The sequence below is a fragment of the Podarcis liolepis genome, assembly GCF_965112155.1.
Source record: "Podarcis liolepis genome assembly, chromosome: 4".
In the NCBI taxonomy this organism is placed as follows: domain Eukaryota; kingdom Metazoa; phylum Chordata; class Lepidosauria; order Squamata; family Lacertidae; genus Podarcis; species Podarcis liolepis.
Window position 1 is genome coordinate 38,860,115 of NC_139558.1, and position 25,319 is coordinate 38,885,433.

The 25,319-nt window shown below is 41.5% G+C and overlaps 1 protein-coding gene across 3 annotated transcripts in view; it reads left to right on the forward strand.

Annotated features, from left to right (window-relative positions):
- Nucleotides 1-25,319, forward strand: part of TBL1X (transducin beta like 1 X-linked) — a 129,075-nt gene that overhangs the window by 20,216 nt on the left and 83,540 nt on the right. For all 3 annotated transcript variants that reach the window (XM_083502009.1, XM_083502008.1, XM_083502007.1), the window contains exon 2: nucleotides 19,656-19,734. The gene's annotated coding sequence lies outside the window, so the exon portion shown is untranslated. The remainder of the gene's footprint in view (nucleotides 1-19,655; nucleotides 19,735-25,319) is intronic.

Consider the following 25,319-nt stretch of genomic DNA (forward strand, 5'->3'; position numbering starts at 1 on the left):
CATTAACAGATAGGTAAGTGGGTGTTCAGAGCTTATTGTACCTCTCAGTTTTCAGTACTGGCAGTAATGAATTTGGTTGTTCCAAGTGAACAGCCGCATATCTATCTCATGCTGTTCTTTGCATTGGGTGTTTTTGTGTGTGTGTGCTGCTTTTATGGGTATGAATGTGTTCTAAACTTCCTAGGTGCATAGATAGTTCATTTGAGCAAGGATGGGAACTTCTATATTCCTGGAGAAGGGCAGCTGTTTTCTTCTCCAGACCTTCGGATGGAGTATAGAAATGTTTGTGTGTTTTTATGCAAAACAAAACTGCACAGATTGTCACACTCTTTAAAGTCAGCTTCACTTAGCTTTGGTTTAACAACAACAACCCCTATTAGATAAAAATTAACAGATGACAAGTCAGTCAGGAGTTAATATCTCCCACACACTTAAAATGTAATGACAACTGCACCCTGATAGCTGATAGCATGAGGGAGATAGGGAGGAAACAAGCCTTACACAGTTACTGATTGGAGCAGATCACCTGAGTAGAACTTATATACCACTTAGAAAATACATAAATAGCCAGTATATAAATTATTAAAAATAAATAAGTAAAATAAGAACAGAACGGTTGTTTTAGGGCTTCATTTCTGAAGCCGGGGCTCTCCGGCGTTTTCGTTGTTCCAGGGTCCTATATGCACATTTACTTCTGAGTAGGCATGTATAGAATTAAAGTAAAAGAGCATATGCACATGAGTATGTGCAGAATGCTTTTCTTTTCTGCCTTAGAACTTTTGGATTGAGAGATTTGTTGAGGGAGTAACCTTAGCAAGTCTGAGCTTTCCACAAAATGGAAGGAAGGAGAAAGAGGCGGAGGTAGTCTCATAGAATCGTAGATTTGGAAATGACCACGAGGACGATGTAGTCCATTTCGGAGGCCTAATCCGGCCCGCAGGTCGGTTTAATCCAGCTCCTGTGGCAGTTCAATCCTAAAAAAAGCTCATCAACTATGGTTGGCCTTCATGGCCCTTCGCTTCATCAATCTGGCCCTCTTTGAAAAAAGTTTGGACACCACTGATCTAGTATAGTGCTGGAATCTTTCACCCAATGTGGGGCTCAAATCACAGCCCTGAAATTATGAGTCTCTAGAGAGAAATCTGTACCACTCCCTTCCCTTTCATTTTGCTTTGGGATGCAGGAAGGAAGGAGAAAGGAACCATGTTGCTGGGCTCATCTCTTCCCACATCAGCCCAAGAACTGACCCCAAATGACCCATGTGCCCTGTCCTTCTATTCTCTTGAAACTACAGAATTGTGTGTGTTAAGTTGTGGGTGAACATATCAGACGACACAGCGATTCTTCAACAGCTCTTGTTTATTCACAGGCCAGGACAGAACTGAACAGAAGGGTTCAGTCAGCCTGCTTATATAGAGCTCCAGTACAACGTAACAGTAACAATTTTCTAAAACTATCCAATCACTGAACGTCACTTTCGATCCCTTATTTGCATAACTATCTACAGTATCCCGCTGCTGGCCCAGGGTGAGAACTTCAGTACATAACAGTGTATGTGTATGGGGGAAGGAGAGAGTGAATTGCAAGAGAGTAAGGAGAGTAAGGAGCTGGTAGAGCAGATCATCCTTGCCACCAACAGAGAAAGATGTGGATTTCTCTTCCATTCTTCTTATGTCAAGGTGAGGAAGCTTTCAGTCCATGAGGGCCATATTTTCTTCTGACATTTTCCTGTCATGGGTGGGTGGGGCTAGAGGCAAAAGCCAGCAAAGCAGCGAGTACGAATTTTACCTTAGTACAGTAGACTAGTTTCTATGTGCTCTCACACATCCCTCGGGGCAAGTGAGAGGCATTATCAGAGCTCAAGGACATATTCCAGCCAGGCAGATGCGCTCAAAGTGGGCTGGTGAGACATGTGGCTTAGGAGGACGTGCTTCCTATGGAGAATCCCAGGAGGGATGCATTTAGCATATCTGTCTGAGGTTCCCTACCCCTGCCCTATGTCTTAAGAGCCACACTTGGGCAACAGGTGGGGATGGGGAGACAAACCTGCTTCAGAGATGCCTAAGAGATACCTAACTTGCTGTTCAGCCCAGCTTCTATACGCTTGGCTTTCTGTGATTCTATTCCTTCTTGGGATGGAGGGATGCAACAAAGGCTGCAAACAGCAGCTCAAAATGCAGTGGCGCTCTGTTGGTTTGCTCTGTCTCTTGGTACCAAAGAACTCAGGAAAGATATGGTTCCTTGTGGGGTGTAATCAGCGGGGAGTGGGACAGGAGAGGCTTCTCTGCCCTGATTGAGATGGTTTCCAGTTCGCATCAAGACTGTCACTTTGGGCAAGGGGTAGTAAAGCTTTCCTGTTCTTGACATTTTCCAGACGTGAGTTGCTCCACAGCTGGTAGGTGGATCAAGTAGTGGTGGTGATGGGGGAGTAAGGCACGATTTATATCAGGGAAAAAATGTTAAAAGCAGATGAGCCTCCTCCATCTCCTTGCACTATGGATCCAACCCAGTACATGTGGTTTTTTTATATAGAAATGATCCCTGTACCAAAAATAAAAAGATGTAGGAGATTTTGTTTCTTATCTAGTTTCTCCTTCCCTCCCCGGCTCCCCTTGTCCACAGCATTGACTCTGCACCTCAGGCTGCCTGCTTAGCATTCAGCTGGTTGCACATTGTCGGCTGTTTTGGGCCAGTTCCCCATTCTTTATCACAGCACAGTTCATCGTCTTGGTTGTATGGGCCAAGCCATTCTAAGATAAAAACATGGCACATGCGTCATTGTTTTTGACCTGCCATAGCACACCTTTTCCATTCTTGTCTCCTCTCAAGGCCTGTTTGGCTTGCTCTTGTATTGCACTGGCATGCAATACTTGCCACCTTTTCCAGAGCCTCCCTCCCTTGCTACCCAGCATCCTGTTCTTACACTGGCCAACCAGATGCCTACAGGAAGCCCACAAGCAACGCGTCTGTGCCACAAGACTCTTCCTTTTGCTGAATGCCAGCAGAAACTGGTCTCTCAGCATTTCTTGGCTTCAGGACGCAAATGGGAGTTTACCAAGGAGCGGGCTGCTGATTACGCGACTAAGGAAGGGCTGTCCCATTGCTGGCAGACCTCGGGTGGCTGTCAAGTATGCTACTGTGCTTCTGCAGGCCCTGCTGCACCAGACCTCTCACACTCCAGTTGGCTAGAGCTGCTGAGGGAATGCCCACTGCCGCCCTGATGTCCTGCTGTTTTCTTTTTGCTCACTGTTCTGTGGAAGCGACCCAGGATTTCTTATCATGCAGGCTGTAGGATATATTTAAGACCCAAGCCCTCGCCAGGCATGCTTCTGTGTTGAATCAGCGGGGGGAGAGTAAGGACAAGCATGATAGTTCCCCCTTGGCAATGACTGTTCCCATCACCCTCCATGAGTCAGAGAGATAGCTTCTGCACAAAGTGGAGCCCTAATTTTCCATCTAGATTAATGCAACATGTACAGATGAACCTAGAAAGTGTTTTTATTATTGTGTTGACACACAATGCACAATTGTTTTGGTGACATATCTATTGTTTTCCACAATAACTACATTTTAAGTAACACAGCATACAATTTAATTATATGCCTATAGCTGAGTTTAATTTTTGATTATTTTTAGAGTCATCCTGGAGAAGAAAGCCAGTGTTCCAAAACCACATGGAAGTGTAATAAATCTTGGTGGTTGGCAATTATTGCATTATTTCCTTTTGCCTTTTACTTTGTTTCTGTGCCCCCCTGTTATTTACCATATTTTTTGCTCTGTAAGACTCACTTTTTCCCTCCCAAAAAGTAAGGTGAAATGTGTGTGCGTCTTATGGAGCGAATACAGCCTACGCGGCTATCCCAGAAGCCAGAACAGCAAGAGGGATCTCTGCGCAGCGATCCCTCTTGCTGTTCTGGCTTCTGAGATTCAGAATATTATTTTTTCTTGTTTTCCTCCTCCAAAAACTGGGTGCGTCTTACAGAGCGAAAAATATGGTGCTTATCTATCTATCTATCTATCTATCTATCTATCTATCTATCTTCTATCATCTATCTATCTAAGACAGGAACTACCAGAGACACTCACCAGTCTACTGCAGATCTTTTCCTTCAGAAATTATAGTGTGCTCCTCCAAAGCCTTCAGTATTTTTCTCCTACTAACACACACCATGGCAGACCAGAATATGAACCAACTCCTTCACTTCCAGGACAATGCAAGAAAGCTTATGTGGAGTTTTCACGTACTGATTCCATTCCTCAATACTGTGAAGTCTTCCTGGCATTTGCAGGGTAACTGACCTAGAGATGGGGCAAGGAACAATTTGCCTGCACACTTGAAATTCTTTGCACCTCCTTTCCCCCCCTAAAGTGAGGTTGTTAAGGACTAATATGCTAGGAATGCTGAGCGCTGTGGTGGAATGAAGAGGCTTTACAATCACATACATTTATGTGGTTGTGTGAAAAGTGGTGGAGCTACTTTTTAAACAATATTGACATTAACATAATTATTAGCCATTAATAAATGTATCGGAAATGCAGTCACTGCCTAATGGCTGAGGATTTAATTAGCTTGCCGTCCTGCACAGTAGACCTAGCTAATATGATCTAGCTTAATATAGAGATGTTTGCCTTGCACAATTGTTCAATTCGGCTTTAAAAGGGGATTAGAGAGATTCATTGAAGATGAGTCTACCAGTGGCTACAAGCCCCAGTAAATGTCAGCTTCCTAAGCTGCTGTGTTGTTGTTGTTTTATTTGTTGCTAAATATGGCTTCTTCTTTGTTTGTTTTCAGCCATTAAGTATGCATTTGAAATCAATTAAGATCACAGAAACTAGATTGCGGAAGGTTTCTTTAAAATGCACACAAGGGACTGAGAGATGTGGGCAATTTTAAAAATAACTTTCATTTATACAGAAAACACGTTCAAAACGATATATGACTATGTTTTCTGATGAAAACATTTAGCCATTGGCTTGGATTCTTCTCTCCCCACCTGCCTGCTTGCTTAGGTCACCTGTGATTCCTGGTGTGGGGGGCGGGACTGTTTTCAGATGGGGTCTTTTAGCAGCCGGTATCCAATGTCTCACTGCTTATCCCCCCAGGGCTATGCCAACCATAATCTTGGTGCATTGAGCTCTATGTATCAAGGGTGCTGCCAGCTCTGCAATACAGGCCCATCTTTAGTTGAGTCCCCAGTCTGTTGTCTCAGGGCGCTAATGTTGGTCCACTAGGCCACATAAAATCCTGGCTTCAGAACATGCTGCTGGCTTCAGAACTTGCTCCAGTTTGTCAGAGAAGATCTTTCCCAGCTAAGTTCCTATTCCCTTCCCATTCCTTTTGGAATTTGGGCTCTGGACCTGCCTGCCTTTGAATTACACTGCCTGTTTCTAGCTCTTGGAATTTGACCTTTTGACCATCTTGAACAGGGGTCAGCAGCCTTTTTCAGCTGTATATTTAAGTCTTCCTAAACAGATCAATATTACAGTGGTACCTCTGGTTACGAATGGGATCCGTTCCGGAGCCCCGTTCGCAGCCTGAAAGGAACGCAACCCGCGTCTGCGCACGCGCGGGTCACGATCCGCCGCTTCTGAGCATGCGCGAGTGGCGAAACCCGGAAGTAACCTTTCCGGTACTTCCAGGTCTCCGCAGGACGCAACCTGAAAAAACGTATCATGAAGCAAACGTAACAAGAGGTATGACTGTCCTTGCGATCCAGATGATATGAAATTGTCTTCCCACAGTGAAGCTTCTTGCATATGTGTTCTGAACTCTGTCTGCCAGTGTTTAGTCACAAGAGATAGGCAAATACTAAGGGTGGGGGTGGGGAGACCGGGTTTCTCACAATTGCTAGTTAAATTACCATTCAGATGCAGTGAGAAGCAGCTGTTCATTACATAACAGAGGTTCTTGCACAAGATAATTCCCAGACTCTCTCAGGTGAGTGGCAATGTTTGTTGTATGACTAGCAAATGGTGCAATGTACCTTGTCTCAAGGCAGGCATTGTAACTGAGATGGGTAATAGTGCAAATATTACCACACGTTGTCTGAAACCTTCAACCTTTTGATTTCCCTTTTTGTCAGGTGTTTTGATTTATGTACCAAAAACTTGGAGGTAAAATTAGGCCCAGATCCTTTGTGGCTGGCCATTCTCCTGGAAGTCCTCAGTAAGGCTGTAACGAAAAACAATTCCAGTTTTCTTATTTTACTACTTTTCATCCACACTGGGAAGCACAATTTTTGTTTGGTTTTGTTTTGTTTGTGGAAAATGATTGTTTGAACCTATCTCATAATAGTGGATATTTTTCCATAGCAGAGTCTAAGCTCCTTCTCAAAAACTTTTTAGGTGTATGTCTATTTAAAGCACCAGCTACTTTTAAGAAGTGGATTTCAACTATGACTTACAAGGAAGCTTAGATGTAAATTATAGAGTATTATTTAATATTATTTATAAAATATGAATTTGCTGGAGCAAGGCTTTTATAAAGAATTTTCAAATGCTATTTCTGAAATAGTATACTATCTCAGTTTCTTGTCTATTAGTAATTGAGATGATAAGCTCTGAAAAAAGGACAGACATTTTCTTACTTTATTTTTAGTAATGTAGCTATACTTAAACACTTGTTTTATTGGCAAATTTTAAATATTTGGAATATAATGATTATGATGAAACTAATTCACAATGTTAAATTGCATAAGGGTAGTATCTAATGTAGAAATGCTACATGAATATCTGGCTAACTTTCAAATAACATTATCTTTTCCTTTTATTCAGTGTGTTTCTTAAAAAGAAGGGGAGGAAAAGCTATAACTAAGGCTTCATTAATATGACTACTTTTCCTATCAAAGTTTTGCTATCACTTTTTAGTTGTTGGCATCCGTCTGACTCGAGAGGATAGGAGCCAACTCCTAGGGGTTGTGGGGGCTTTGGCCCCCACAATAAAATATTTGAGGGGGCTGCCTCCCCCAAGTTGATAGGCATTCACATTCAATTGGTGTGTGTGCACTGTGTCATGTGATTGATTATGTGGGGCGGGGCTTACCTGGGCCCCCACAATATTTTATTCAGGTTGGCAACCCTGTTTGAGAGACAATGAAGTGCACGTCCGGGGGTAAAGTAAGACCACTGTGGTAGCAGCACCGAAGTAGACTGTCTGAGGCGCAAGCCTGGGCAACGTGTATGGTGGACCCTAGAATTAGACTTACTCACCAGATGAGATTTCACATTAAAATATGAAACCTCATCTGGTGAGTCCAGTTTTGTTGTAGTGCTGATTCCTAAAGCTACAAGGGTTGCATACATGTGTGATGGAGCAGCAAAACACAGACTTGATCCTTTTTCATGCCCAGAGTCACAAAGATAGGAAGAACTTGGTTGTGCAAACTCTCCTGTAGTCTGAAATCATGGGTAGTGAACACTTGCTCTCAGAGGAGAAATACAAGGTATAAAGACCATATAAGCAAAAAAAGCCTATAAACCCAGAAGGTTTGTCCAGTGATTGAAACACAAGTCAGTTGGCACAGAAGAGCACATGACATTTGGTAGGTTCTTTAGTCTCTGTTGTTTTTATTTTTATTTCTTAACATTTATGTACCTGTTGATCATAGACAAAACGTCAAAACCGTGTACAAACCTTAAGACAGTTTATTGGGAAGTATCTGGTCAATATCTTGAGAACTGGTGAAGGAATGATAGGAAAGCTGTCAACTTTTGCACTGGTCAGGATACATTGCCTGAGAGAGGGTATAATGATTGTGTTCACATGTTTAGTGTTACATGGACAGACCTGTCTATAAGGCAAGTGAAGCGCTCTCCTCCCTTCACTTTCTCCTGCGTGGCCGAGACAAAAATTTATGTCGAGCTTAGTTTTGCTTTTAAAGTATGCTTTACTTTACATATGAACTAGAGTTCTTGGTTTAAAACAAACTCTGTTCTGTGTAATAATAAACTAGCTTCAAACCACAGATTATGAAGCTGGCTTATTAAACTGACCATTTTTTGTTTTATTCAGGATCCCTGGTTTCTACCTAAGACCCTTATTTTTTTTGTGGGGGGGAGGACCTATAAATGCATCAGAACTACTCCTGGCCATGTGGGAGAGGGGGGTGGGAGTGGGGGTTCGAGGCTGATGCTTTGCATGGGGATGTGGATGCTATATTATGGTTTAGTTTTGTATGTGAACTGGGCCGGTACAGTGGTACCTCTGGTTGCGTACTTAATTCGTTCCAGAGGTCTGTTCTTAACCTGAAACTGTTCTTAACCTGAAGCACCACTTTAGCTAATGGAGCCTCCCGCTGCTGCCGCACCGCCGGAGCACGATTTTTGTTCACATCCTGAAGCAAAGTTCTTAACCCGAGGTACTATTTCTGGGTTAGCGGAGTCTGTAACCTGAAGCGTATGTAACCCGAGGTACCACTGTAGTTCAGACACTCTTCAAGATTTCATTTACCTACCTACCTACCTACCTACCTACCTATTCATTCAGTAAGCAAGCAAGCAAGTAAGTAAGTAAGTAAGTAAGTAAGTATACCACCCTTCATTTGAAGATCACAGGGCCATTTACAACATAAAAATACCTGATGCCTGATCATAGTGGTGACTGACCTAGATTCCCAGTATGAATGGATGATGCTCAGTTGTGGTATCCTGGTTGTGCAACTGTTTTCACTTGTGTAATGGAATTTCCCTTTCCACTCCACTCTTCTCCTCTCCTCTCCTTTCATCTCCTCTCCCTTGCAACCCCTTGCATACACCCAAAAAATATGCTCTGGCTTTGCAGTTGGGTCCTTGCCCAATAAAATTTCTAGATAAACAGAATAAACAGAAGATGAGATCCACTAGATTCCGAGATATTGAGTGGCAAAACGCTTAGAAAGTTGGCAAGTGAACCCATCACAGGGGCAGAGAGTGGACAGAACCAGCTCCAGCAATGAGGGAAACAAAGGGTGCTTTAAAAAAAAAAGAGCTATTTTTATTTTCTCCGATGTTAAGATTGTTATCTCATCTGTGGTGACATTTTTGCTGTGAGAAGGAAAATGTGGTCTGTAAAGTTTCCATTAGCCTATATGGTAGATATTGAGTGTTGAAAATACAAGTTTATATCTTGGCTGAGATCAGCAGAGCACAACATTCACTGGGAGTTATTCTCGCCAAAGTCAGAAAACATTATTTAGGACAAATGGAGAAGTTGGCTTCTGTAGTACCCTTCTGATGCTAACCCAGCCTCTGCCCATCACCCACTATTTCCCATAAATCCAAATATATGTGAATGAAAGCCAAGTTCCTAATAAGGCAAGTGAAAACATGGCTTTAATTTGTAGTTAAGAATACTCCGATATGTGTATGTGGCCATATGTTCCTTTGGCAAGATGTTAGAAGTTCCTCTGAAGCATATAATTACTATATCATTGCTTAATAAAGGATACTTTTTAACAATTAATTCTAGTTGGAGCATTAAGCTTTTTAAGATTTCAGAATTTAATAGAACAGTTTGAAGGTGTCAAGAGAATTGAATTGTTTTAGTCATTTAATTCCTTTTTATTTAAATCTACACTATAGCGCACTCTGCAATTATTTTTTTAAAAAAGATACCAAAATTCAGATGTATAAATACTGAATGGCGACTGCAAGAATAAAAGAAACCTGCCTTGACATGCATGCATGAAGAACGATTTCCCTGGCTATTTACACAAATAAGAATTTTTCTGTGTTTTAAGACAGTCTTTGAAATGTTAAATCCCTGTCATGTTTTTTCTTCTTCTCCTGGCTGGCAGAAGGGGAATAGACACTGAAAGCAGCCAAGAACATCAGCTTGTATAGGAGCATTCCTGTTCTTTTAAAAAAAGAAATAAAAACCCCCAGCCAGATTTGCTTCCTGTATTAAGGGACGGGAGATGGGAACACAGCTGCTCTCACAGTTCAACATGAAATGACTTTTAGTGTGCAAGTTTGATTGAGCACTTGGCCTGCAAACGTATGCGAGCTTACCCAAGACGAAGCATTGAACTTCATAGTGCAGTACTTACTTCCTAGTAAAACACACAGGACTGCACACAAACCAATTCCTCAAAAGAGGTCTACAGTGGAGCTTTTATGATAGCATTCTCTTGGTCTATATAATTAGACCCCAGTTCTCCTGGGATACTTGTGGATCTGTTATGGTGTTTTTTTTATAAATCAGAAGGGAGGATGATTATCTCCAGTTGCCAATTCAAGTTGCCTTAGCAACTTTATTTACGGATTTAAAACTTTTTGATAATTTGTGAACATTTAAAAAGCACTAGTCCCAATAGAGATGCTTGGGGGAACCCAATTAATGTTTCCTAAGTAAATAGTTTGGCTACGTTTGCAGGGGCTTTCTGCCAGAATTGCAGTTCTTAAGGCAAGTCAGACACTTGGAGAGAGAAAACTATCAGCGCCGCAGTGTGACTGCATAGAAGCCACAAAAAAGGAAAAGGGGGTTGCTTAATTATAGTGGTTGCTTTTACAATTGGTCCTCTGTGCAATCACGCATCCCACCCCCAATTTTCATACCAGGATATTGTGGACCAAAACAATAAATAAAACCCTCATGGTGGTCACGATAGTCTACATACTGCTGGACTTGCACTTTTGGAAGAATACCCAAGGCAACTCTTGAAAAGTAGAAACCTTTCTAGAAAGGACCACCCAAAGAAACAACAGCTATACTGGTGAACAACCCTGTTCTGTTTAAGTATGCTTATACAAGCCAATCTCACTTTTGTAACTGGAGTTTAGATTTAGCAAATATTTATTTCTCTTCGCTGCCACCACCTGTAGCTGCCTTTTATTCACATGACTTAAAACGCTGAAGTATCCCCTGCCTGCAGTCTGGTTTGCTGTATATCTATGGTATGTTTTATATGGTCAGATACTCAAATAATTCACCCAGGCCAACCCCTACTTGTTGCATAGGGGTGCTTATATCAGTGGAGCTTGTGAAGCCTGTGTTGCTAAACTTTGGCTAAGGAACAAAGAATAGTTGCTGTGATAGCATGCCAAACCCATTAAATTGCAAGTGTCAACTTGCCGGCAGATATTCCGAGGTACTCTTGTTTCCGCCCTCACAACACAGTAGGGTGTGGTGTTCCAAACTAGGTCAACGAATACCTAGGAATGTGGAACTGACTGTTTAATTAGGGCTATCTTTTCATTCTTTAGTTCTTAAATATTCTGCGGCTCAGCAGTTGTGTTACATAATGGAAGCAAATTCTAACACTGCATGATTGTACAGTTGGCATGCAGTTCTAAGTATCTCAGACAATGAGAGGTACCAAATAAAGCACAGCTGAGACTTAACAAAACCAACCTTTGCTGGGGGTTTTTAATCAGCCTACATGGAAACATCTTTATCATGTATGAGCACCCATAAGCCTAGAATCAGGATTTGTTTTAAAAATTGTGGTCAGGAGCTTCACTTTGGAAAAATCTCAGAATGGCAAGGAAACAATAGGTTTTTTTCCTGGTTATTAGACTTGTTTCATGACCTTCTCTCATCTTCGATGGTGTACTTTCCAGACCTGTGAATATTCACATTTCCCAATACCTAATTCCTAGATTAAGTCATCCTAAACTATTACAACTTTTGCACCATCTTCCCAGCTCTATTTGGTCCACCTACCCCAGAGGCAACAAAGGGATGTTTTGGCCATGGGACAATCAAATGATAGGCATTTTCTGGCCAGCAGACATTTCGTCTTCATGATACAGTGTGATGTGCCGAACAGTGGAGTTTGGTCTTCTGACCTCTACAGACATCTCCATCTCCTTATCCAAGTGCTTCTCTAGCAAACTTAGTTGTTGACAATATAAATGGCCCAGAGAACAGGAAAGGTAAGCAGTGGAATAGGACATGTTGATATCTGTGACTCAGGATTGGAGCTGGAGCTGTTCTCCCCACAAATGAGGCTTATCTCCTCACCGCCAACCCTTCATTCTGATCACCAGCTACATCATTGTTCACCCCTGAATATTCTCAAACTTCTTCCTTCTCTTGAGCAAACCCTTTTTCTGTGAGAGACCACTGTTGCTAAAACTTCCTAGCAGACTCTGGGCTTTCCATTGGTCTGTTGCCTTAATCTTGAAGCTGGTCGAGGGAGGGCTTGACCGTAGAGGTTATTGTAGCGATTGTGGGTGGTGAGTGGCTGGTGAGGTGCCCTTGACAGTCTTTCTGGATGTCTTAGGACTCTAGCAGGTTCTTCCAGTTGTACTGGGATTCTCTCTGGAGTCCCATGCCTCATCCTCAGAGGAGGTCTCCCAGGGTCCCTGGACAGATAGTTTCCTAACAATTGATGGCTAAGTCTACAACACAGCAGTTAGATATTTGGTTGAAGCTAGTTACTGGGAGCATGTGACTTCCCTTTTGCAACAGCCTTGTTTGCTTCTGGCCTAACTCAAAATATGCTTCAACGTGAAGGTCCTTAAATTTAAACCCCTTGGTGTTTTAAGACTGGGATATCTACCAAAGAGTGTATTTTATATGTCCCTTCAACATCTAAGTTTGATTCATTGGGGTACAGGAGGGGACTTTGTGGTTCTGCCTAGGGTGAGGAACTCCCTACCAGGATAAGTTTGCCTTCCCTTCTCTGAGATGGTTTCCTGCCATCTTGTGAAGACCTTATTTCAAAAGGCATTTGGCCTATTGAACTGTTTGTCAGTTTTTATATTTCCTGGAATGCTATATTGAGCATTTTACAGAAAGCTGAGATATAAATATTTTAAATCAGTTTTGTGATTTATTTATTTTAAACTTTATATCCCTGTGTGCTTAATCTTCGGTATATTTTTTGTTGGCTGAAATTTAAATGGAAAAGCAGGGCACGAATGCTTTATAAATACATACGAATATACATACATGCACGCATACTTCATAATAGCCATGACCTGATGAGCTTGTATGGTTAAAATGCACTTTTAATATTCAGGAGCAATAGGATGAACAATGGTGTTTAAGCCAGAAAGTGAAGATAACGAGAAAGAAAACTGGTTCAGAATTGTATAACTATTTATAGACTTTGAGGGGTGCAAGGTTTTACTGTACAGATTTTTAGAATGGGGTTTTAGTCAAGAAACTCATTTTTATTACAACTCTAATCTGCTCTTTGTTCTTTTAATTTGAATTGAAGAATAATAATTCAATAATCCCAGGATCTAGGGTCTGGATAATTGGGTCTTTCTGAAAAATGCATAATAATGTATAATAATAATAGTTGGGTACTACAGAATATTAATGAACATGAAGTTGCACAGATCTTTGTATACAATGAAGGATGACGCCCCTTCTCTGGTTTAGAACACAATTAGAGTAGATGAATAATTAAACAAAATGTAGGGCCCAACATCAACATTACTTTGCTTGGTATCTGTTTCAAATAGTTTCACTATGAAGCATAATTCATTAATGGGCTAGTCAGTGAATTGCTGAATTAGGTGGTGACTTCAAATACAGGTACCTAGCACTTTTTGTAAATATTGCTCTCTCCTTGCAAAATATGCTCCCCTTTTGGCAATTTTTCATTGGGCCATTTTCTGGCGTATTTCTGATGTAAGTGCGTATCCCAACATAAATTTGGGCAGCCCACATGTGGCATTTTGTCTTCCTTGTGAGCCTCTTTGCTGTTAATGCCAAAGTTGCATGTTTGATCCTTGTATTGGACAGCTGCATATTCCTGAATTGCATGATCCCCAGAGTCCCTTCCACCTCTACAATACTATGATTCTAATACAGTGGTACCTCGGAAGTCGAACGGAATCTGTTCCGGGAGTCCGTTCGACTTCCTAAACTTTCGGAAACCAAAGTGCGGTTTCTGATGGGCTGCAGGAATCTCCTGCAGCCAATCGGAAGCCAAGGAAGCAGTGTCAGACGTTTGGGTTCCAAAGAATGTTTGCAAATCAGAACACTCACTTCCAGTTTTGCTGCGATCAGGAGCCAAAACGATTGAGTCGCAAGGCGTTTGTCAACCAAGGTACAACTGTACTATGATTTGGAATCCCTAAAAAGGTCTTTTTTCCATCAAAAACATGTCCGCTGAAGAAGAGAACATCTGATTCTGGGCCTTTATGACTGCTTTCACTTCTCTCCTGGGAAGGAGGGACCCTCTTTCATACCCCTAAAAAGAGGAAGCGCAACTCAAAGGCATAAGTGGAAGCATAAACCACTCTTACAGTCAAGGGCTTTGAGGCTTTAAGCAGAAGAGGGTCAAGCATTGCCTGTGTGCGCTTAGGCTCAGAATGGAAATGGGGGGCAAAATACTGGCCCTTGAGATTGGCAGGAAGTATGAAGCCTTTGGACTGCCCAGGCCTTCTTCCCATGCCTGATCAAAAGAGCAGAATCCTTTGCATTTTTGTCCTTCGGGCTTCAGTTTCTCAAGCTCAAGAACATATTCTAGGGCAGGGTTGGGAAGTCCTGTAGCCTTCTTCCAACATACATCAGCCCTACTGATCAGGAATTATGGGAATCATAGTCCAGCAACTTCTGCTCTAGGCGAGTTTTGGGTATGGTTGTATCCATTGATCTGGCCCAGTCCTGACATCTGTATCCTCTCAGCTGTTTGCATCAAACATAAAGCCGTTCTACATATCTGCTTTTCAAAATGTTGTCTTTATAGCACTGATGTTGCTAAGCTTCTGTAAAACTGAGTTAATCATTACTTCCTTTATTATGTATTAGGACATCTAAGGATGGAAAATGTTGCATAATTGCTATGTTGACGTAACCATTTATTTGTACATCTTTGAGCAAATAGGTTCTCTGCCCTATTCAAGCTCATTGCAACAGGCAGATGATTGTGAAGAAAACCCCAGTAGTTTTTATAGACCAACATTACGGGTTTTTGGTTTATATGTGCAATTATGTGTCTCTAAAATAAAATGTAGCTTTAATGTATTATTTAACAGTATTCGTATGTCACCTAATAAAGTTCTCTAGGTAACAACAAAACATTAAAAGTGGTTGCATCGAAAAGGTGTATGTCTGATGACAAAATGGGAGAATGTATGGGAGACAATTTTGGGGCTGGAGTTTCCTGTGGAGGGGAGTTTGCCCACTTAGCTGTTCTGCTGATAGATACTGTCCATCAGTGGACCTACACCAAATGGATTCCAAGTCAAAACAGTTACAATACTCTTGCAATGCAATCCTATACTCAATTTCAACAGAGTTCAACGGGACTTACTCCCTGGTAAGTGAGTATAGCATTACAGCCTCATATAAAATATGAAATGCATCTCAAATACAGTTGATTGTAAGTATTTGTTAGGATTTTGCTAATACACTTACACATTTGCAAATTATTGGTATTTAAGTAGTCCTGTGAATGTAAACATATTCGTGTTATTATTTTCATGTGTGTAATGCCTGTTTGCGAGACACAATAAATTGAACTGAACTGAACTGAACCAAAGTAGCAGGTAATGTCACTGGAAAATTGTTTTAAGGAGATTTTAGTCTGCAGTTGGAGCATGCTGCAACTAAATTCTTACCCAGCACAGAAACATATCAGCATGAAATGCCTTAGGGCTCTGGCTGGCTCTTCAGATAGTATTTTCAGGACGATCTCCAGTTAACGTCTATCTAGATTCTTTCACAGCTCACCATACTTTGGTGGGGTGAGGAGGGACATTTTGGTATCCATGTTCATGTTTTCAGAAGGAAGGATGTGAGGTTAGGAAATACATGCATTAAGCTAACCTTTGCCAACCTGGTGCCCTGCAGATGTTGGTCACTGCTGGCTAGGGATGATGCGAGTTGTAGTTCAAAACATTTGGAGGTTATCAGGTTGGGGGAGCCTGCACCCTGAAAGGGGTTATAGGCACTATTCTAGAGGCAAGGTTCTCTGCAGTAAACATTTGTGAAAGAAGTTGCATACCGAAATGTTTTCCACTGATGATTATTTTACTTGAATAAAAATTGGTTAAGTTCTTATGACAAGTTTTCCTTCTTCTGAATAGAAATTATTATGTATCTTGTAAGTCTCTTTAGTTGGGTTTTGTTTACAGTAGTGGTCATATTGAAAGCCAGTATTGTGTAGTGGTTAGAGTGTTCGATTAGGACTTGGGAGACCAGAGTTTAAACCCTCACTCATCCATGAAGTTCACTGCGTGACACCATTGCCTCTCAACCTAACCTAATTCACAGGGCTGTTTTGAGGATGAAATGAGGACAGGGGAAACCATGCACACCACCTTGAGCTCTTTGGAGGAAAGGTGGGATGTAAATGTAACAATAAATAGATATTGAAAGCAGTGTTTGAAATTGTACCTGGCTATTGGCCACTTGAACCAAGTGAAGCTGCCAAGATGGCGCCTGGTGTCTCCACCATCTGGAGGTGTAGGTCTGGGGATACTTGGGTCTTGACTTTTTTCATACACTAAAACAATGAACAGGGTGGTGAAACAATGACTACTACAATCATAACATAACCATAACACAATCATATGTTATGCAATTATAACATAAAAACACAACATAATATCACCAAAGCAACTATCTGTAAACAAACAATCAACGTCCATAAAAATGGCAAAAGTAGTTGCTTTCCAATATAGTTTTTTTTCTTAAATTATTGCAAAAGCAGTAATAAAGAGTCCACTTGTTATATACCAGTGGTTCAGTGCCATTTTGTCACCAAAGAGCTTAGTCATCGAGCTTTGTAGTAAATAATGTACAAGAGACGACAGTATGTAAATGACTTGAAGCAGGGTTATATCTGTCTCCATCTGCATGTTCCCATTGGGAGGAGTGTAGAAAGAGGATGATGTCCTTCAGTTTGTTAAACTTTACATACTGCCTTCTCTAAGCTTAAAGCAATAGTTTTCAGCCAGTGTGCCGTGGCATCCTGAGGTGCCTTGAATGGTGGCCGTGGGCAACACTGGCTTCTGTGTTTCCTTCACTCCTCTTGTGTTTCTGCCTCCCAAAGGCTTGTGCAGCTGTTTGTTGCAGCAGCTCTGGCTACAAGCTCCCCAGACGAATGGTACTTCTGGGGCTGACCAGGAGGTGCTTCCCAGGCCCCTTTGGGGGCAATGTGAGGAGGCACTTCTCAGCTCAGAGACTGGGGTGGCAGCAGTGGCTGCCCGGAGGACTCCCAGGGAGAAGGGAGAGCAGAGGAGGTTGAGGGAACATTTCACAAGGGAGAAAGTTTGAAAAGCAGTGAGGGACTGCCAGCTCTGTAGGCAAGGAGTGAAATAACTGGACTCCTGAGGCCCACAGGGGTCCCGCAGAAAGAATGTAGTTGGTCAAGGGAGCCGTGGGCCCAAAAAGGTTGAAAACCTCTGACTTAAAGTATTCTAAACTCAGTAAACTCAGTACAGTGGTACCTCGGGCTACATACGCTTCAGGTTACAGACTCCACTAACCCAGAAATAGTACCTCAGGTTAAGAACTTTGCTTCAGGATGAGAACAGAAATCGTGATCCGTTGGTGCGGCGGCAGCAGGAGGCCCCATTAGCTAAAGTAGTGCTTCAGGTTAAGAACAGTTTCAGGTTAAGAACAGACCTCCAGAACGAATTAAGTTCTTAACCCAAGGTAGCACTGTACTTCTGATGAACACGAGGATGTGAGGCTCAATAGACTCAACTTGCCCCAACTGAGCTTTTCACTTGCTTTTCTGGGGCTGTTTCCAACCTTTGCAACTGCAGAAGAAGTGAGTTGTAGGTAGCACAGTGCTTGAAGAGAGGGGATGTCAGTAAAATGCCTAGGAAAGTCCCTGTTTCCTGTGCTATGCTATCCTTTCCCTGCCACCAACACAATGATCTAGTTTAAATGCCATGGTAAACCATCATTTTAGTATGAAGCTGCAGTGAGTCTCAGGTTCTCCCACCCACCCTTTCTTCATCAAATTGTGGGGAGGAGTTTGGAAGATTTTGTTTACAGCTTAGGTTACTACTGTTTGTTATATTGTCTGAATCTGAAGTTTGAAACAAACCATCATGGATTACGAGGCAGATTTATTTAACCACACCATAGATAACAAACCACAGTTTAGGGTTCTGACGAGATGCTAGACTGTGATTAATGGAAATTGGATATGAAAGCGTTCAATGACCACAGAAAAAGAGAGGGGAGAAGATTGTGTGGCTTGCTATTAATACACTATGATGTGCAGCATTGTGTTTGAACGGGGCCAATGAGTCACCTTTGCCCATCTTCAGAGCCCCTGCCATGAAGTATTGATGGAAGCAGTGGGAGCATTACAGACCACGAGTGGGATTGAGAAGCTAGGGCTTATGATTCAGCTCAACACTAGCTTGTCACAGATGAATTGGCAGGAGCACTCCCCCTGCCCCCGGTATAAATAGTAGCCATTGTCATCAGAATGAAAGGAAAGCAGCTGTTCAGAGCAAACGTGTAGAGTAGTTGAAGGATGACATAGCAGGACTACTGAACTGTTGTCCTCTCCAAAATAAAATTGAATCCATGCAGCCACATGGTTCAGCCTCTGCACATGAATACTTGATTCATACAGCTCTTTTGTGTTTGGAAAGCACTTGCAGGACAGTGGAATGCACCATGCACCATAGATGTTATTAACTCCAGCAATTCATGCAACATGGATGTTATTAATTCCAGCCAATTTTTACCAGGGCACAAACCATCATTTAACTTTTGTATCCTATAATCAAGTTTTCAGTTGTTGAGCATACAGATTTAATGCAACCAGAATCTGCTTCCCACTCTTGCTAAGTTCAGTATTATGTATTTGCAGCTAGAACTGAGAAATGGTATGCAGTGCTGGAAGACAAAGTAAAATGATTTGCCCAAGCTCTGTATTTGTGGCCAGTGAGTTGGTTTTCACCAAACATTAAACCATAATTTAAAATAAGCTATGGTTTAACGCGCACGGGTGCTTGGCTCTTTCGCCATTGGACCTGCTATTGGTCTCATCTGCCCAATCCACCAGAGCCTGTCTTCACATGCAGGGAAGGTCCCCACTTCACTGAGGGTTTGAGACCCATCGGCTACCCTGACCTGGTTTAGCTGGCCAGTTGAAGCTGTTTCCTTTGGTATGGCCACTGTCTCATGCTGACAGTGTCTAGGAGCCACAAGTGAGAGCTGAGTGCAGGGTGGGAACCAAAGGTGGACAAACTACCCCATAAGGAGTATATAAGCTATATCTGTGCTCAAGGCTTCTTTCAGTTTCTACACTTAAAAAGGGCACTACTGCTTTGCCCAGGTGTAACTCCAAACCATGGTGCCATGAGAGCACACTGTGGCTTTTTATTCTTCAAACTCCCCTCCCTCCCTTCTTGCACAGTGATGGTGAACTAGGGGAGACTAAGATTCCACAAACTGAGACCAGAAGATTCCTACCTCTCTGTGCAAGAAGGGAGGAAGGGGTATATGACTGCATCAGGACTCATACCTGCTCATTCTCATAAAGGTAAGCCATGGTTTGTCATTACATCTGAACACAGCCAACATGATCTGTGCAACTTTCCACCTTGGCAGAAATAATGGGGATCAATGTGAAACTCAGAACAACCTCTATGCAAAGAGTAATCTGAGCAGCCTTTTTTGATTGACGGTATCCTTGGATAATATGGTTTTGCTTCTGTTCATTCAGTTTTTAGAGTATTTTGAGTAGTTCTAATCTTGAGTAGTAGTAATAAATCTGCTTTTGTGTTTATGTTTTGAACAGGGTATCAAAAGAGAGAAAGCTGGCCTGAAGTGAAATTGGGGAAAGCTGGGGATTTGACAGCATCCCCTCCTCCCCCAGAGTAAGTGAATTACTGAAATTATTTTCCTATTGTATAATTGCAGTGGGCATGATCAATTGAAACCAGTGGAGCTTAAAATAGCTTAACTTTTGTTGGAATATGTCCAGTGTGTATTGTACTTGAATATGTAAAGCAATTAGTCTTATTCATTGGGAATTATAGAGTGAATTCAGGTTTAATGAAATGGAACTTTGTTGCTGTTCTGTCCAATGCACTGGGCAAATGTCCATCTTCCAAGTTATAGCCTGAATAACTTAACAGTGAGTTGAATTAAATGTAATTGCAAACCATTGTTTGGTGCTATATGGAAGAGCTCCTGGACTCCCCTCACAAACTGCAAACTATGGTTTTCACAAACCCTCTAAACCAGGATGGCAAACTGCACGGTTTGACGTTACATGGGAACCAACGCCATTCATGAACATGTCCAATTTACGGCGTTTATGCCACTGATTGCTATACCAACTATATTTATTGTGATCAAGATATATCCAGTGTTATTCTGCTGCACCAGTATTTACTGAACCTGAGAAAACTGCAAAAACCGCTATGATTTCATATTATTTATGCAGTGAGTGAAGGTTGCATTTCCTATAGTGAAGCTAACTATGGTGCCTCTACTACAGAGATTAACATACAGCACAATTCCACTTTTCTATGAAATGTATTATTGTTTATTACCCTGTTGAATTAAAACAACTGGTTGTATTCCTTGAGTAAATGTAGCATTTACTACATTTTTGTAAACAGCTTGGACTTGGAGGATTGTTTGGGTGTTTGTTTTTATAACCAAGCTGCCTGTAAGTTTTAAGAAATAAATACATGAGCAGCTAATCCTGGAAATTTACAGTATCTGCGTTGAGGCCTGCTCTCATGCAACTGTGTATAGACTTACATTAGTTTTGCTTTGTTTCACTTATTTGATTGCAATACGCATTTGCCACTTAAAACAAGCCATAATAAGATGAGAGAAATTGCAGCAGAGCAGTTTTAGTTTTGTTATGTCCAAACTTTGGTTTACCGGCCTTGTTAACCAGTTTGCTGTGGTCTTTTTTGAGTGATAGTTAGTAAAACAAAACAAAGTGTGCCCTGAATTCCTGGAGCCACCAGTTAAGTGGTTGTCCTCACAGATAATAATTAGCACTAAGCTGATTAACTAGCAGAATTGTAACTAATGAACAGATGAAAGTTTGCAGCCATGGTTAAATATCTCTCTTGTTTCTTATTAGATTTACTGTATATCTTGCTGAGTGGGGGCAGGGAGGAATTCTAGTCCATGTGCTTGGCCTAGCCTAGGTGTTTAAATATATAGACACTGCTGCTTTACAAGGTTGTAAATACGATAATTGATCATGACCACTGCTGAAGCATTTAGAAGTAGACGCCTTTCAAAGAACAATCTGTTGTTTTACAAGCTCGTTTAGAGGTTGGGTGTTTTAAGTGATTCCTGGGGACTAGCAGGTTGCTTTTTATGATGATTCTGTGCCTGTGATAAATGGAATAGGTTTATATTTCTCCGGATTTCGCTTGGCTCCAATCAGAAGCTGTCGACATAATGCTAATTCTCCTTTTTGCACACAGTGAGTCTTTGTAGTGGAGAGCAGGTGCTGTTTTCTCACCAACCAAAGTAAATTAAAAGAGAGACTGTAGTTAATGAGTTGCTAAACTGGTATTCCTTGACTGATAGTTTTGGGGGGATGAGGGTAGGAAGGGAGGAGGAACTTGCAGTATAAGTAGTGGGCATCCTTTTCAGGTGACCTCAAAATAAGTTTATTACTGATGGGGCCTGGCCTGACATGTGTGCGCATTTGCTGTTCTCATTTTTGCTGATCCTTTTGAGGAAAACCAGCTCCTGCAGTAATAGGGGAAACAGAAGCAATTAGTGGTGTGCTCTCAAAGGCAGAATCTGAGGCCCTGCTTTAATTGCAGTGTTTAAATCATCTAAATTGGAAAGTGTTGCTACTGCCGACGCCCCCCCTCCAGCTCCCCAAAAGAGCTTTCTTCCATAATTGGAAGCGAAAGTATTTTGTTGTTGTTGTTTGCTGATAGCTTCTTGGTTTCAGGCACAATGCGTATGCATTGGAGTCACTAAAGCTGAAAATCCTAATAATCGGAGGGGGGAAGCGTATGGACGTGCAGGTAGGAAACAGAGAGCTGGAGGAGTGAAATAGTGTTCTGTTGATAGTACCTAAGTAGAGCTGTGTGCGTCAATAAAACAAGTGTCCTACTGTGCTGGAATACAAATGGGCTGTCTGTAGCAGGGTACAGCAAAGACATTTGGCAAAGAGGGATAGGAGAGCTTCTGGCGTAATGTAATTGAATTGACCATTTCTCTAAAGATACAGCAAATTGTTTGTTACAGCATTCATCATCATAAGGGAGGCCAGACAGCTTGCCAAACATATTATATTTCTAATAAAAATGGGAGAAAATAAAAGCCTACAGCTCTTGCGCTAACATGCAAATTACTCTTACTATGCTTGTGGCGTTTAATTGATACTATTTTTATTACTAATACTGTTGGACATTGACCTTGCAAGAGCTGTATAGTTTTTAATTTTGAGGAAGAGAGTCTGTGTTGACCCATAAGGAAAATGCCAAAATCCTTGATTGGCTGAACTGAGCGTTTAAATATTAGCCAACATTATGGCTTGCGCGAGAGTTCGTAAAATACCTTGCATATTTTTTGCCGGCCACAGTGCTTCTGTGTTATTCTATTTCCTTGGAGAAACTGATATGTTCATGTAACACGAAGCTGTGATGGAGCACAACCCAGAAGTTTCTGAGGTTGGTTATGTGATGTAGAAGACCAATAAACATGGGCCTAAATGACAGCTGGCTGGCTACATTCACAGTGGGTCTTTCCTCAGTGAAATTAACCTCTGCCCAGTTGCTATTTTTTGCTGTGTGTTTACTGCTCCGGAGTTTCACAAAATTGGTCCCACCGAGAGGGCTTTTTCAAGGTTGGTTTTGTGACTTTTTAAAGTATATTGAAATAAAAGGTGTCTGATACCTTTCTTTTTAAAAAATAAATAAATAAATGGAGGAACTTGCTTAAGTCTCTCCTAGAACACTGCTCCTTGTTTGAATTTGCTGTGGTTTGACAGATGATGCAACAAGAAGCAGCATATCTGAAATGGTATAATATGAAATGCTCAGCCTCAGTACATGGGGAAAACCCTTTCAAGCCAGCTCTAGAAGACTGACCGTAAATTGTATTCTGACGGGCCCCCTGGGCCATGCAGTGATGGCTCAGCAAATGAGAAGCAGTTAGCTTTTTAGATTGCCACATATGGAGAAGACAGGCATTTTGATTTCTTGCACCACTGAGCCCCTGATAAGGCTGGAAATTGGAATCAAAATAATTAGATTGGCTAAACAGATCCTCACAAACGAGCCAAGTTAATTAAGGGGAGGGGAAATGCCTTTGTATTCCAAAAAAACAACAACATGGTATGCTCCCCCCTCCCCCCAATTTAGGATGATATTTGTGCTGGGGTAGTCAGTAAGAGAACAAAGCTACTTTATGGGAGGCAAGCTTTTGATCGCTTTTAAGATACATGGAGAAAAAACAGTTGGATAATTGATGCATTTTAAAGTAAGTGTTAAAAATAATAATGAGTGGTGTGATATGTAAGAAACCAGTTTGTGTGCTTTTTGCCTGAATGAAGGTGGGAGGCAACCTTTCTAAAAAAAACAACAACACCAAATACCTCTCCAAGAAAATAAAATATTTTTGTTGCGGCAACTGTTAATCCCAATATGGAACGCTCCTGCAAAACACAACGTTGTTGAAAAATGTGTGCACATTTTCCATCTAGCCTCCACATTTCCTTTTCTACTACCTGTGTCCAAAGAAAGCTAGAGCATTCAAATTCTCAGATATAAATATCTTTGCTCGTTTGCTTGAATGATCTAAAGTAACATTCCTGGTTTATTCTTGTTTTGCTCTGTAGTTTGGATTATGCTGGATGGTCAATGTTAATTAAGGAGGTGAGTTAGGTATAGATGATGCTCCCTGGGGAAGGCAATGGACTTGATAACTTTATGGTCTATTCCAGTCTAATGAGCTCTGCATTTGCAAATCAGGATTATAATTCCAGTTCAAATTATGATTTAAAGTCCTGGTTTGCTGACAAACCATAGTCTATGCAAATGATAGGTTGTTCAGTACAGCTAAAGCAACAGACTATAGTTTGCTCCTAATCAGAAGAAATCAGAGTGTGTAGTGCCTGAAAATCCCAAATGATCTTTATACCTTAAAGCATCTTAATAGCATCATCTTGGATTCTTTGTTGATCAAGAGAATGGATTACTATAATGCGTCTTACTCCCTGAATGGAAGGCTGGTTGAAACAATTTTCTCCCTGTACTAACTTCCCATGGAACCAGGCACTGGTTAAATTGGATTGCTAATTGTATTTTTGGACTGTTAATCATGATTCTCGGTGTTCTGGGATAATTGTCTTCTTGTACAACCAATTTGCTGAGTGACTGAGGGTTTATTTGCATCCCTGTGTATACAGGTGTGTTACATGCAAATAAATCCTCAGTTACCCAGAAAATTGGTTGTATAGAACTGATGACAGTGTAGAAATTCTTGCATTGTTCAGCAGCTCAACAGCTTTTGTGCCTGAAAAGGTGATTTCCTAGTGTTGGGGCACAACCTAGGAACGAGGCCCTTTTCAAGATCTTCGCTCTCTTTAATTAAACAATTTCGTATGGGAACAATATTCCCAGTACTTATTTTACTGTTAACAGTCCAAAATAAAATTTAACCAATTTGCATTTTCAAACGCATACTTCACCATATTATGATGAAGTTGCAGTGACCAGTGGCGTCACATGATCACCTGTCTGAGTGAGTGTAGGCTTGCAATACCTTGTGGCTTATGAGAAGGTGAGTTCCTGTGAACCTAGTTCCTTGGTGAGGTACCATTCATACATGACCATCACAAATTGCATCCCTGTAGTGACTAAAAGGGGGAAGGGTTGCCATGCTCACACAAAATTGCACATCTATTGTCTCTAACCATGCAATCCTCTCTACACAACTTCTGATGAATCATAAGCATGCTGATTCATGAGCTCCGACAATTGTGCGAAGGTTGCCGATTGACTGAACTGGGCCCATGCCTTAGAAACTACAGTGGTACCTTGTGTTATGGACGGGATCCGTTACGGAGTCCCATCCGTAATGTGAAATGCCTGTAACTTGAAGCGCTGCGTCTGTGCAGGCGCACGGTGCAATTTGGCGCTTCTGCGCAGGCGCAAGCGGCGAAACCTGGAAGTAACCCGTTCTGGTACTTCCAAGTTGCCGCGGGATGTAATGGAAAAAGACGCAGCATGAAGCGGACACAACACGAGGTATGACTGTATATGCAATAGAGATTAAAATTCTAAACAATGTACATAATTAAAACACACAACAATCCTATTTTGAATATGTTCTTAGGAGCAGCTCTTCAGTCTTCCTTTTAGTTGTTTAGTGAGACATTATAGCACTTTTGTATAAAAGCTATTATAGTAGTTAATGACTGCACATCTACAGCCAATACATTTTTCATACTCTTGTATAGGACTTT